General features: G+C 36.5%; 1 long non-coding RNA gene and 1 pseudogene across 4 annotated transcripts in view; both read right to left on the bottom strand.

The window, feature by feature from the left end:
- The window catches only part of LOC132027989 (uncharacterized), a 151,093-nt gene that overhangs the window by 114,243 nt on the left and 21,631 nt on the right, over positions 1 to 15,219 (bottom strand). The gene's annotated exons all lie outside the window — the stretch shown is intronic.
- Positions 10,510 to 11,002, bottom strand: LOC132027988 (ATP synthase subunit d, mitochondrial-like; annotated as a pseudogene).

The raw sequence follows: 15,219 nt of genomic DNA on the forward strand, positions 1-15,219 counted from the left end.
TAGGGTTATAGAAATCAGATCAGTATGATTACAGCACAAAAACAGACACATAGGGACACTTGGGTGGCTCAATTGGTTAAGCATCTGCCTTTGGCTCTGGTCATGATCCCAGGGCCCTGGGATGGAGTCCCACATTGGCTGCTTGCTCAGCATGAAGCCTGCTTCTCCCTCTGCCTGTCACTCCCCCTGCTTGTGCTCTCTCTCTCTGACAAATAAATAAAATCTTAAAAAAAAAAAAAAGAAAAAGACTCATAGATGAACAGAACAGAATAAAGAATCCAGAAATAAACCCACACACACGGCCAATTAATCTGTAACAAAGGAACCAAGAATATAGAAAGGAGAAAAGCTAGGCCCCTCAGTAAATGGTGCTAGGAAAACTGGACAGCCACATGCAAAAATATAAAACTAGACTACTATCTTACATCACCCACAAAAATTAGGTTGAAATGGATTAAAGATTTAATGTAAGGCCTGAAACCATAAAACCTCTACTCTACCGTTACTGAAAATCTTTGGCCATAGGCTGAACTTTATGGGGATTTCCTGACCAGGTTCTCCTTACCTTGAATGAGGACGAGAACAACTCAAGCTGTGATTTTTCTTGAAATGGTCCTAGATTCTTTGGTAAAAGTAAATGCACGTCCTCTCTATAGAAAGGCAGCTTTACTCTAAGCCACCAAGACTCTCCAAATAATTTTGCAAAGGCAATGAGAAAGAACCAAGATTACAAGGAAACAAAGCAGCAGGGGACAAAAGTCTACATAAATGAAAAACAACAGCAAGAGACCATTAAGACTTTAAATATTAGAATTATCAGATACAGATTATAAAAGTACGCTTACTACATTTAATAGTAAATGAATGGCATGCCTAAGAATATCCACAGGTCAAGGAAATGACAAGAAGTAAAAAAGCAGATTAGGGAAAAAATCAAATGGAATTTCAAAAGGAAAATGAGTGTTAAAATTCAATATTTGCAAATCATGTATCTGATGAGATTAGTATTAAAAAAATAAGTAAATAACACACAGCGTAAAAACAAATAACCTGGTTTAAAAATGGGCAAAGGTGGGGGGCATCTAGGTAGCTTAGATGGTTAGGCATTTGCCTTCGACTCAGGTCATGATCCCAGGGTCCTGGGATTGAGTCCCACTTCAGGCTTCCCGCTTGGTGGGGAGTCTTCTTTCTCCTCTGTCTCTGCCTTTCTCCCCTGTCATACTCTCTCTCTCTAACGAATAAATAAAATATTTTAAAAACATAAGCAAAGGATTTAAATACACATTCTTTGAAATGTCCAACAAGTATATAAAAATACTCATTATCACTAACTGGGAAAAGCAAATCAAAATCATAAGGAAATAGCATCTCATACCTGTCAGGATGGTTATTATCAAAAAGATGTCAAATAAGTTTTTGCAAGGGTATGTAGAAAAGAGAATATATATTGAAATATAAATTGATAGAGGTATTATGGAAAAAGTATGGAGGTTCCTCAAGAATCAAAAACAGAACTACCACAAGTGGGGTGCTGGACTATCTTCGATGGTAAAGCACATAACTCTTGGTATTAGGGGTAGGGTTTACTTAAACACACACACACACACACACACACATAAACTGCCATCAATCCAGCAATCCTACATCTGGGTATATACCCAAAGGAAATAAAACCATTATCTCAAAGAGATATCTGCACCCCCATCTTCACTGCAGCATAATTACAAAAGCCAAGATATGGAAACAATCCAAGAGTCCATCAAATATAAATGGATTAAAAAGTGTGCTACGGGGGCACCTGGGTGGCTCAGTGGGTTAAGCCGCTGCCTTCAGCTCAGGTCATGATCTCAGGGTCCTGGGATCGAGCCCCGCATCGGGCTCTCTGCTCAGCAGGAAGCATGCTTCCCTTCCTCTCTCTCTGCCTGCCTCTCTGCCTACTTGTAATCTCTGTCTGTCAAATAAAAAATAAAATCGTTTTTTTTTGTTTTTTTTTTTAGTGCTGTGAAATGTGTAAACCTGGTGATTCACAGACCTGTACCCCTGGGGATTAAAATATATGTTCATAAAAAATAAAAAATTTTTTAAAAAATCGTTTTTTTTTAAAGTGTGCTATGTGTATACCATTGGAATATTATCTAGCTATCAAAAAGGAACTTCTGTCATTTGCAAATATGGATAAACCTAGAGGACACTGTGCTAAGTAAAATAAGTCAGACAAAGAAAACACTATATAATCTCATTTTTACATGTCCTCTAAAATGTCCAACTCATAGACTAGAGAGTAGAACTATGGTTGCCAAGGGTGAGGGTGGGGAAATAGGGAGATGTTGATCACAGGGTATGAACTTTCATTTATAAGATTAATAAATTCTGAAAATCTAATGTACACCATTATAGTTAATGATACTGTATTGTATTTCCACAATAGCCAAACTGTGGAAGGAGCCAAATGTCCTTCAACAGATTAATTTATAGATAAAGATGTAGTTCATATATTCAATGGAATACTACTCAGCCATCAGGAAGGATGAATACCTACCATTTACATTGACATGGATGGAATTGGAGGGGATTATGCTAAATGAAATAAGTCAATCAGAGAAATAAAATTAACATATGGTTTCACTCCGACGTGGAACATAAGAATTAGCACAGAGGATCATAGGGGAAGGGAGGGAAAACTGAATGGGAAGGAATCAGAGAGGGAGACAAACCATGACAGACTCTCCTGACTCTGGGAAACAAACTGAGGGCTGCAGAATGGGAGATGGGTGGGGGCATGGGGTTACAGGGTAATGGGTATTAAGGAGTGTATGTGATGTGTTGGGTACTGGGTATTATATGCAACTAATGAATCACTGAACACTACATCAAAAACTAATGATGTACTATATGTTGGCTAATTGAACTGAAATAAATATAAAAAATAATACTGTATTGTATACATGAGATCTGCTATGCTAAGAAAGTAGAGGGTTTTATTTTATTTTATTAGTGTTCCAAGATTCATTGTTTTTGTACCACACCCAGTGCTCCATGCAATATGTGCCCTCCTTAATACCCACCACTAGGCTCACCCATCCCTGCAACACCCCCTCCAAAACCCCCAGTTTGTTTCTCAGAGTCCACAGTCTCTCATGCTTCATCTCCCCCTCTGATTTCCCCCAGTTCACTTTTCTTTTCCTTCTCCTAATGTCCTCCATGTTATTCCTTATGCTCCACAAGTAAGTGAAACCATAAGATAGTTGACTCTCTCTCTGCTTGACTTATTTCACTCAGCATAATCTCTTCCAGTACTCTCTATGTTGATGCAAAAACTGGGTATTCATCCTTTCTGATGGAGGCATAATATTCCATTATAAACATTGTTAAAATATCTATACTGCCCAGAGCAATCTATACTTTCAATGCCATCCCGATCAAAATTCCACCAACATTTTTCAAAGTGCTGGAACAAACAATCCTAAAATTTGTATGGAACCAGAAAAGACCCCGAATTGCTAAGGAAATCTTGAAAAAAACAAAACTGGGGGCATCACGTTGCCTGATTTCAAGCTTTACTACAAAGCTGTGATCACCAAACAGCATGGTACTGGCACAAAAACAGACACATAGACCAGTAGAACAGAGTAGAGAGTCCAGATATGGACCTGCAACTCTAATCTTCAACAAAGAAAGAAAAAATATCCAGTGGAAAAAAGACAGTCTCTTCAATACATGGTGCTGTGAAAATTGGACATCTATGTGTAGAAGCATGAAACTCAACCATTCTTTTACACCATACACAAATATTGCTCGAAATGGATAAAAGACCTCAACATGAGGCAGGAATCTATCAAAATCCTAAAGGAGAATAAAGGCAGTAACCTCTTCGACATCGGCCACAGCAACTTCTTTCAAGACATGTCTCCAAAGGCAAAGAAACAAAAGCAAAAATGAATGTTTGGGACTTCATCAAGATCAAAAGCTTCTGCACAGCAAAGGAAATAGTCAACAAAACAAAGAGGCAACCCATGGAATGGGAGAAGATATTCACAAATGACACTACAGACAAAGGGCTAGTGTCCAATATCTATAAAGAACTCCTTAAACACAACACTTAAAATACAGATAATCATGTCAAAAAATGGGCAGAAGACATGAACAGACCTTCCCCGAAGAAGACATACAAATGGCTAACAGACACATGAAAAAATGTTCATCATTATTAGCCATCAGGGAGATTCAAATCAAAACCACATTGAGATATCACCTGACACCAGTTAGAATGGCCAAAATTAACAAGACAGTAAACAACAAGTGTTGGTGAAGATGTGGAGAAAGGGGAACCCTCTTATACTATTGGTGGGAATGCAAGTTGGTATAGCCACTTTGGAAAACAGTATGGAGATTCCTTAAGAAATTGAAAATAGAGGGGCGCCTGGGTGGCTCAGTGGGTTAAAGCCTCTGCCTTCGGCTCAGGTCATGATCTCAGGGCCCTGAGATCGAGCCCCACATCGGGCTCTCTGCTCAGCAGGAAGCCTGCTTCCCTCTCTCTCTCTCTCTCCGCCTGCCTCTCTGCCTACTTGTGATCTCTCTGTGTCAAATAAATAAATAAATAAATAACCTTTAAAAAAAAAAAAAGAAATTGAAAATAGAGTTACCCTATGACCCTGCAATTGCACTACTGGGTATATTTACCCAAAGATACAGATGTAGTGAAAAGAAGGGCCATATGTGCCTCAATGTTCATAAAAGCAATGCCCACAATCACCAAACTGTGGAAAGAGCCAAGATGCCGTTCAACAGACAAGTGGATTTTTGTAAGATTTTATTTATTTGGCAGAGAGACACAGAGCACACAAGCAGGAGGAGCTGCAGGCAGAGGGATGAGGAGGCTCCTCACTGAACAACGAGCATGATACAGGACTCAGTCCCAGGACCTTGGGATTATGACCCGAGCTCAGTGGGTTAAAGCCTCTGCCTTCGGTTCAGGTTGTGATCTCAGAGCCCTGGGATCAAGCACTGCATCAGGCTTTCTGCTCAGCAGGGAACCTGCTTCCCCACCCCAGCCCCCTGCCTGCCTCTCTGCCTACTTGTGATCTCTGTATGTCAAATAAATAAATAAACAAATATTTTTTAAAAATTATTGCAATATATAATATACTTCAGGAAAACTATTTAGAAGCTAATGTGTATACACAGACATACAACCTGACCTTAGTGAAGCAAATATTTGTAACTCAAATATTGGCCATAAATGAGTAATCATTATATTCTTGTACTATGGGCTAAATACTTGTGTCCCTTCAAAGTTCATATGTTTAAGTCCTTATCCCAGATTGAAGGTAGAGGTAGAGCCTTTGGGAGGTAATTACGTCTTGGGAGTGAAACTGAAGAATGGGATTAGTGCCCTTTCAAGAAAAGACATGAGAGAGATGATCTCTCTCCCCACCATGTGAGAATATAACAAGAAGGTAACCGTGTGCAAGTCAGCAACAAAATCCTCACCAGACACTGAGTCTGTCAGCACCTTCATCTAGGTCTTCCCAGGCTTCAGAACTGTGAAATAAATGTTGGTCATTTAAGTCACCCAGTTTATGGGATTGTTACAGAAGTCAGAACTGACCTGAACATCTTGAAAAAGCAGTAACTAATTACTTACAGGAAGTAAGATACAAATATATGAAACTGCTATGCTTTCTAACAAAGATACAGTTAAAAAAAAAAAAAAAACTAGGCACAAAGTAATGCAAATGAAAAAATGTTTGCCAGTCCTTTGGGAAAGTGACAAATTTCTAAGCAATGAGGGTCAGTATGACCAATTCATACATCATATAATATTTTTTTAAGATTTATTTATTTAAGAGAGAGAAAGGGGTGCATGGGTGGCTCAGGTTTGAGCCCTGAATCAGGCTCCTTGCTCAGCAGGGAGCCTGCTTCTCTCTCTCCCTTGTCACTCCCTTTGCTTGTGTGCTCATTCTCTATCAAATAAAAAAGTAAAATCCTTAAAAAAAGAGAGAGAGAGAGAGCAAGAGAGAGAGCATGCAAGCAGGAGAGCGAGAGATCAGGGGGAGGGGCAGAGGGAGAGGATCTCAAACACACTCCCTGCTGAGCACAAAGCCTGACATGGGACTCCATCTTACCACCCCCAAAACCAAGAGTCAGATGCTGAAACAACTGAGCCACCCAGGTGTTCCCACTTAATACTACTATTAAGGTATTAGTAACATTTTTTCTCTTTTGGTGGTGCATAAATGGTGCATGTTTGAATTGACGCTATTTCAGATTTATAAAAACAATACTTGAAGAGATCAACAAAATGTCCGGAACTGATCAAAGACACCAATTCACATAATCAAGAAGCCAAAACTTCCCAAGCAGTATAAATAAAAAGAAATCCACACTTAAAGACATCACATGAAATTACTTAGATCTAAAAGGAAAGAGCAAGACCATAAAAGCAACCACAGTGGAAGGAAGAAAAATGAAGGTTACTGTCAAAAGGGTCACATGTCAAGTTTGTGAAATAGAAAGTTCGAGAGTGTTACAACAGCAATACTCCCCAGACTGATTCAAATATTCAACACAATCCCTACCAAAACTTCAGTAGCCTTTTGGCAGAAATTGGTAAAATAATCCTAAAATTTATATAGAATTGCAAATTATATAAAATTGCAAAATTTGTATAGAATTCATAGAGAGGGACACCAGGTGGCTCACTCGGTTAATGTCTGCCTTCGCCTCAGGTCATGATCCAGGGTCCCAGGATCGAGTCCCGCATCAGATCCCTTGCTCAGCAAGGACCCTGCTTCTCCCTCTGCCTGCTGTTCCCTCTGCTTGTGTGCTCTCTCTCTCTCTCTGACAAATAATCAATAAAACCTTAAAAAAAAAAAAAAGAATTCACAGAGAATACCAAAATAATTTTGACAAAGAAAAGCAAAGCTGGACAACTTATACTTTCTAATTTCAAAATTTAATATAAAACTACTTTAGTTGCTATCAATACTAGCAACAGACAGACCTGGAAATCACTAGAATAGAAGTGAGTACAGAAATAAATTATACTTATGGTGAAATGATTTTCAACAAAGGTGTAAAGGAAATTCAGAGGGAAGGGACAGTCTTTTTAATGAATGGTACTAGGAAAACTAGTTATCCATAAGTCAAAAGATGAAGTCAGACCTTTATCTCATACTATATATATATATAAATCAACAGAAAATAGATCAGAGCACAGAGCACCTGGGTGGCTCAGATGACTGGGTGTCTGCCTTCAGCTTGTCATGATCTCCACATCCTGGAATAGAGCCCCATGTCGAGTTCCCAGCTCAGCGGGAGTCTGCTTCTCCCTCTCCTTCTGCCTCTCCCCCTGCTTGTGCTCTGTCTCCATCTCTCTCTCGAATGAATAAATATTTTAAAAAATAGATCAGAGCTAAATGTTAGAGCTAAAACTTTTGTTTTTTTCTGAGATTTTATTTATTTATTTGACAGAGGAAAAGCACAAGCAGACAGAGCAGCAAGCAGAGGGAGAAGAAGAAGCAGGCTCCCTGCTGAGCAGGGAGTCCAACATGGGGCTCAATCCCAGGACCCTGGGATCATGACCTGAGCCAAAGATGGCATTCTTTCATTTAGCATAATATTTTTGAAGTTCATGTATGTTAAAGCATGTATTAGTAATTTCTTCTTTCTATTGATGAGTAGTATTCTACTATATGGATATACCACATTTTGTCTCTCCATTCATCAGCTGTTGGACATTTAGATTTTTTTAGGTTTTGACTATGAATATGAATAATGCTGCTAAAAGAAATCATGTGTAAATCTTTGCATATGTTTTATCTCTTTTGTGTAGATACCTAAGAATAGAACTACCAGTCACCTGACAAATTTGTTTTTTACTTTTTACAAGAGACTTCTAGATTGTTATCCAAAGTTTTTGCATCATTTTATATTCCTACTAGTAGTAAAATCACGTATTCTATGACTTGATTTATATGAAATTTCCAGAATAGGAAAATCTAAAGAAAAAAAACAGATTAGTGCTATCTGGGATAAGGGGGGATGGGGATTAACAGTTAATGGACATGGTTTCTTTTTTTTTTTAAGATTTTATTTATTTATTTGACAGACAGAGATCACAAGTAGGCAGAGAGAGAGGGAGGAAGCAGGCTCACTGCTGAGCAGAGAGCCCGATTCGGGGTTCAATCACAGGACCCTGGGATCATGACCCGAGCCAAAGGCAGAGGCCTTAACCCACTGAGCCACCCAGGTGCCCCTGACATGAGGTTTCTTATCAGAGTGATAGAAATGTTCTAAAATTAATCAATGGTGATGGCTACACAAAACTGCTAAATTTACTTTAAAAAAATCACTGAATTATATAATTGAAATGGGTGAATTACATGATATACAAAATATGCCCCAAAGCTAATATATACATAAATACATATATTCATGTGTATACATATGAGGGTCAGATCAATAAATAACATCACTAAAACAGTGAAACCCAGAAAACAGCAGAATGAGACCTTAAATATAATGACAAAAATTATTCCTAATCCTGAATTTTATACCCAGCAAAATATGGTTAAAGAATTAACAAAACAACTTCCTTAAAACAATAAAACAGAGTGGGTCATCAGCAGAAAGTCTCTAGAAGAAATGTTCAAAAATATACTAGTAGGAGCAGGAATGTATTCCAGATACAAGATTCAACATGCAAGAAACAACAGCAAATACAGTGCCAAATATGTATTTGTATATAAATATAAAATATAAAAAATAGTAACAGTAAAATCTCAGGGGTTAAAAACTATACAAAGCACAATAACAATGTGTCAGGAGCAGAAGAAATGGGGTTAAAATACTATCCAAAAGAAATGGGGTTAAAATACTATTCAAAAGAAGGTTAAATGTAGTGATTAACTTTAGGCTATGATCATTATGTTTATTATTATTTCTAGAACCATTAAATGAACAGAAACAGACTGTAGAACTTTTAAATTAGGGGGGAAATGGAGAACTGTTAAATTATCAATCGTATTACTTGGGGATATCCAGAGAAACAGAACTAAAACCAATAGGATGGATGTATATGTTGATTCATGAAATTATGGAGGCTGAAAGTCCCAAGAGCTGCAGTCAGTTAACTGGAGACTCAAGAGAGAACTGATGGTGTAGTTCCAATCCAAACCCAAAGACCTGAGAACCAGGAGAGCCAAGTCTATTTCTTGTCTAAAAGCCAACTGGAATGAGACCTAGGAAAAGTTAAATGTTTCAGTTCTATGCAGATCTTCAACAGATTAGATGAGGCTCACCCATATTGGGAGAGCAATCTGCTTTACTCAGTCTACCTATTCAAATGGTAATCTCACATCCAGAAACACCCTTACGGACACACTTGGGATGTCTGACCAAAGAGTGTTTGACCAGGTAGCTAGGTACCCTTTCAGCCCAGTGAAGTAGACACATAAAATTAATCATGATATCAATCCAAAGAAAGAAAGGACAGTAAAATGGAAAAACACGTCAAATAGAAGATGTAAAGTAAAACAGCAAAGTCTACCACGTCTGTAAATACATTAAGTATGAATAAATTTAAATTCTACTTGGAATCTGCTAGATGTCTAAGAGAAAGAGATTAATTCAATCCACTCATTCACTAATATTTACTCTGTGTTATCTGCTGTTTTAGGTACTTGGACACATCAGTGAACAAAAAAAAGCAATCAGATTATAAAATAATAAATATTTTACATTCATTTTTGTCTACCTAGAATCTTTAAAAGACTGTGGTGATTTATAATTTAAAATATTGTTATAAGGCAGGTTAATTTAAAACTAAGGGAAGAGCTTAGCAACTAAATGAAGAAACACAGGACATAATTACATAGAAACCACAAATGAGAAAACTACTACAAGTGAGTATTAATATTAACCGCGAATTTATGGGCAACCAAGACAAAAGGGGAAATGACATATTTTAATCATTTGGCAAAAGTTATACACACTATGGAAGACAGAAAACTTTATTAAATAAGCCCTAAATTACAATGAAAACTAACATGGACCCTTATATACTAAGGAATACATAATTACACAGGTTATCCCAAAAGATCCAGTAACCTTACTAAGTTTCATACAAAGACAAGCTGAGTTAAGGTCGGAAAACACTACAGGCTACAGATTCAAAAAGCGTCTGAATAAAGTTTGAATCCTGTTCCATCACTTATTGCTTGTAATACCATGGGCAAGTCACTTAACCTCTCTGCACATCGGTTTCCTGATCTCTAAAACACAACTATGACTGAAGGAATTAGACATTTCATAAATTAGTTAACTTTAAAAGAATTTTTATTATTATTATGACACATAATCAATAAGCATAAGGTCAGTGAAAACTGATACAGACCAGAGTTTCTACTTCTAGATCAAAGGACATGGTGCTTTTTTTTATTACCATATAATTATTTTTAATGTCCAGTGTCTGTAATACAAGGCCACAGCTTTCTCACCAACTCAAGTTTATAAATTTTGAATTGGCTTGTGAGGCCAATAGGGATATTTCTTCTTGTCTAATTTGGTTTCTGGGAAGACTTCATTCAGGTCCTCAACAATCATCTGATCAAATGGAACTATGTTCTTCATCTTCTCCAGCTCTTTTTTCATATACCTCAGTCCTAGCCTTTGAGAGAGACAAAAACTCAACACAACTTTTCACATCTTCTTTTTGTTCAGCATCCACCTGAACAGTCTATTTGTCCTCTGGCACAGGAACCTTCCAGGCATTAAACTTTTTTCTCAAAGTCATCTACCAAGGCAGCCTTTACCAAACTGGCTTTGTAGTAAGTCCAGTCAGTAGCAGGTGGATTCTCAGGGACAGCAGCCAACATGGAGGTAAAGGTCTCATTATGGGATTTCAGGGAGTTAACAAGGACCTTTAGGTTGTGGGGTATGATCTCCCCATAATCTACCCAATCAATGGCCTTTAAAGCAAGTTTTCGCTCAGCCATCTTGAGATCCTTCACCAACCCTGCTAGCCCAGCAGGACACGGTGCCTTAAAAATAGACAATTCCACAGTACCAATGAACTAAAATTAAGAAAAATTTCTAAAACTGTTCTTGTAAATCTCTAAAAAACAGTTTCAAAGTAATATAAATCATTTAATTAAAGAGAAAGTTGACAATTTTAGACCTTGAAATAGAAAGATTATGTTTAAAAAAAAAAGTTTACATAAGGCAAGCCAGTAAAATGGGCTTTTAATAAATGGGTTTGTCTTTGGGTTAACAACCATTTATTTTTTTAAAGATTGTATTTATTTATTTGACAGACAGAGATTACAAGTAGGCAGAGAGGCAGTAAGAGAGAGGAGGAAGCAGGCTCCCCGCTGAGCAGAGAGCCCGATGTGGGGCTCAATCCCAGGACCCTGGGATCATGACCTGAGCCGAAGGCAGAGGCTTTAACCCACTGAGCCACCCAGGCGCCCCTTTTTTCTCTTTCTTAAGTATTGACAATAATCAATATTTGTGAAAGCAGAGTCCATTTGTAGTTTTGCATATTGTTATTTTCCAATACTAGCTCTTAAAGAACACTCAATTAATAATTCTTAATAAGCAAATGGCTACCAGCTACTATCTCTGGAATTTAAAATTTTTCACTTCAGGGTTGTTGTCTAATGTGTTCTGTGGTAATAGTTTGATAGTGTGACCCCAGGCATTTTTGTGACTTATGACATAAATATTTTTTTAAAAGGCCAATTGTGATGTTTAATTTTATATGTCAACTTGGTTATACTTTATATGGTACCCAGTCATTTAATGAAACACTAATCCATGTGTAATTATGAAAGTATTCTGTAGAAGTTGCTACCATCTACCATCAGTTGACTTTAAAGAACAGACATTATCCTCAAAAATATTGGTGGGGCTCATCTCTTAAGTTGAAGGCTTTAAGAGCAAAACCAGATGGTCATGGACAAGAAGATATTTGGCCTCCAGCCTACAGCATTACCTCCTAGGTTTCCAGCCTGCCCTGCAGAATTTAGACTTGCCAGTCACAAGTGGGTGACCTCTTTCTTAAATCATGAATATACCTGTGTATATGTATATGGGACATGTATCTTATTGGTTCTGGTTATCTGGTGAACCCTGACTGATATGCCAACAAAAGTGAATGATGTTTTTTGAGTTTTTAAAGTACTAAAAACACATAAAAAATGTAGAACACACCAAGTGACACTATTGCTTTCAACCTTTAATTTTAACTAAAACAAATGCCTTTTCTTAGATTTCACTCCTAGATTAAGATCCTAACCAACATCTAACACATTTAACATTCATGTCCTTTGAGTCTTGTGTATAAGAATATAAAGATTTCTCAGAATCAAAACTATGTATCATTAAATTCAATTAAAAAGACTCTAAAACAGAATTCTTTAAAGATTATCCATAACATCAATAACACAGACAACTGAAATCATACAGAACTGTACTTATACCACACTAGTAGTGAAAACTAAGATATTATAATTGTGTTCGTGCAATAAAAACTAAGATATGATAATTGTGTACTACATACCTAGAAATCTATAGTTCCACCCTTTAGCATATGCCTAAGAGAAATAGCTTATCTAATTCAGGCAAATGAAGGATTTCGCCAAAAATACCCAATAGTAGTTATTTATCTTTAAAGATTTTATTTTTAAATAATATCTACACCCAACATGGGTCTCAAAATCACAGTACTGAGATCAAGAGTTGCAGGCTCTATCAACTGAGCCAGCCAGGTGCCCCTCCAATCCTATTTAAAAACTCACTTTATATCACCAAAATAGAAAATGTCATTTTTAACACAGAAACTAGCATAGATACAACAATGTAATGTTGACATTGAGAAATGCAATATATTTATATAACCTGAGACACATGAACCATGCTACAAAAGTGCTCATTTTATTGTCATGTATATTTTATGGGGTAAGGGAGGGAGAATAAATATCAAGGGTTAAAATATAAATCGTAGAACACAAGCTTTTGGCTGATTTTATTTATACTGGACATCTTAGCCCTTTTATGCACTTACTGAGAAAGACATATACCAGAAATTCCTTCTTGAATATTTTCCTTCAGTTTTTCCATAACCTCCAGACATTCCCATTCCCTCTCACAATGACTGTCCTAAAGTTAAATTGTTCAAAGGAAGCAATTAAGGGACGCAATCAGGTTGTACATCACAAAATGGAGACAACCTAGCAATTTCTTCTATTTAAACATAAAAAATTATTTTAAAAATTCAGTACATTTCTGAAAACCTATTTTTTGTCTCCTCCTTTCTACCCTCATCTTCTATTCCCAAGTCCTATTGCCCAGTCACAGCAACAAAAGCCCATTTTATCATACATTGCCACCTCAATCCGTGTGAAGAAATAATGCTGCTAGATTCCAAATGTATAGCTATGTCAAAGAAGTAAAAAGCATAGAGCTGGCCTGGAAAATGGCAGCATTTTATGACCCCAGTTTAGTTTATGTTCATTTCACAAAATCTACTGAAGTTATAAAAGACTTAAAGATTTTTCTGTAATTAATAAATAGATCCTCTGTCTCTTCATTTCTTATTCCTTAATTCCAATTCTACCAGCATAATTAATATTGCTAAAAACATCTAAGGAGGATTAATCTTTTGGTCATAATTTTTAAATGGATGTAATAATTGATTATATATATAATTCACTGCCTAATCAGAAATAAAATTTTAATCCCATAAAAGATGTTTAATAGCAATTTTAACTACTAAGCACATAATTAATGGTTTGGGAATTAAAAATTAAATTTCAAGGTAGCCAAATCATAAATTCAAAAACTTTAGACAATTTTAAAGAGAATAAAACATTAAAATAGAAGCTTATAATTGTGTTTCTAGAATTATGTGTGATTACATATTGCTATTCTACATTTTTCATATAAATTAATATAGTAGATGGGTATCATTCAAAAAATTTTTGTAAAATATTTTTAAAGAAAATGGAAGGACAATAAAACTATTTTTACAACTGAATAGCCACAAAACAATTTTTAGTTATAATATAAACAAATTTCATTCATAAAAGAAAACAAAGAATGTAAGTTAAAGGTACTGGAAAGCTGACATAGGGAGAAAGTATGGCAGTAGAATTCTGTGACTGTTACATATGCAAAACTTCCTCTAACTTTGATGACTTTGCCTTCACAACAAAGAATTATTTTTTACCTATGTAAAAAAATTACATATATAATTATTTATTGGTAAGAGGACCTCATAACAACACTGTTAAACAAATGGGGCTCTATATTCCCATGCCTAACAATTTTCAGTGAAGGAACCTCACTTTTGCTAAGGAAATGACTGAATTTTGTGCAAGATTCTCAAATTTTGAATATATCACATTAAAGAACACACTTTATTTTCAGTTGCTTGAGTGGATAGAATTGGAATAAATGCAGTTGTACTACAGGAATTTTCTGCCACTCAAATGCCACTGAAGTAATGCATAAAGAATTTTTATGAAGTCAAAAGAGAAGAGAATGCATTTGAAAGCAGAATTTACCTCCCTGATTAAGTTTAACGAATGGAAAGATCAAGATTCAGTTCACTATGGACCATTTTCCCAACTCAAAAAGAGACCCTTTCTATTACTAACCATTAAAATGTTCCACATTTTAGGGACACCTGGGTGGCTCAGTGTGTTAAGCATCTGCCTTTGGCTCAGGTCATGATTCCAGGGTCCTGGGATGAAGTCCTGCATTGGACTCCTTGCTCAGCAGGAAATCTGCTTCTCTGCCTCTGCCTGCTTGTGCTCTTGCATGCGCTCGCTCGCTCTCTCTCTCTCTCTGACAAATAAATAAATAAATAAAATCTTTTTTAAAAAATGTTCCACATTTTAAAGTATGCAACATCATGGCCTCATTACAAATTAGGTATTTAGAAAAAACTGCATTTCCTTCAAAGAAAAATGTTAAAAGTGTATAATTCCTTCATCATACATTTTTTTTTTAATTTTTTATAAACATATATTTTTATCCCCAGGGGTACAGGTCTGTGAATCACCAGGTTTACACACTTCACAGCACTCACCAGATCACATACCCTCCCCAATGTCCATAATCCCACCCCCTTCTCCCAAACCCCCTCCACCCGGCAACCCTCAGTTTGTTTTGTGAGATTAAGAGTCACTTATGGTTTGTCTCCCTCCCAATCCC

Source organism: Mustela nigripes, chromosome 12, assembly GCF_022355385.1.
Source record: "Mustela nigripes isolate SB6536 chromosome 12, MUSNIG.SB6536, whole genome shotgun sequence".
Lineage (NCBI taxonomy): Eukaryota > Metazoa > Chordata > Mammalia > Carnivora > Mustelidae > Mustela > Mustela nigripes.